Below are 437 nucleotides of genomic sequence, written 5' to 3'. Positions count from 1 at the left end.
AGCCTCCCAAGTAGCTGACACTACAGGCATGCGCAACCACGCCCAGGGCTTTGGGTCTGCTGCAGACGCCACCGTGGAGGAGGGGGACATGGCTGTGAGTGCCAGGCCACACAAGGCGGATGGAAGTGTTGTGCCCAAGGGGACTGCTAGAGAGAAGATTCTCCAAGACCAGGTGCCCCCTTGACTGTGAAAAAGACCTTTCTCGATGACAGTAGAAAGACGCTGAAGAACAACACCTAGCAGATTATGTTGAACAGTGCAGGAAAATGGAAGCGATTGAAGTCATAACTGACCCGAGGCAGTGGCAAGAAGGGGGCTTTGCTTTTGTAACCTCTGCTGATCGTGACTCCATGCCCCAGATGAGACTGTCATTCGGCAACACCGTCCTGTGAATGGCCACAACGGTGACGTCAGGAAAGCCCTGTCAAAGCAAGACC

Source organism: Propithecus coquereli, unplaced genomic scaffold, assembly GCF_000956105.1.
Source record: "Propithecus coquereli isolate 6110/MARCELLA unplaced genomic scaffold, Pcoq_1.0 Scaffold42, whole genome shotgun sequence".
NCBI classification, from domain to species: domain Eukaryota; kingdom Metazoa; phylum Chordata; class Mammalia; order Primates; family Indriidae; genus Propithecus; species Propithecus coquereli.
This window is presented reverse-complemented; position numbering follows the sequence as displayed.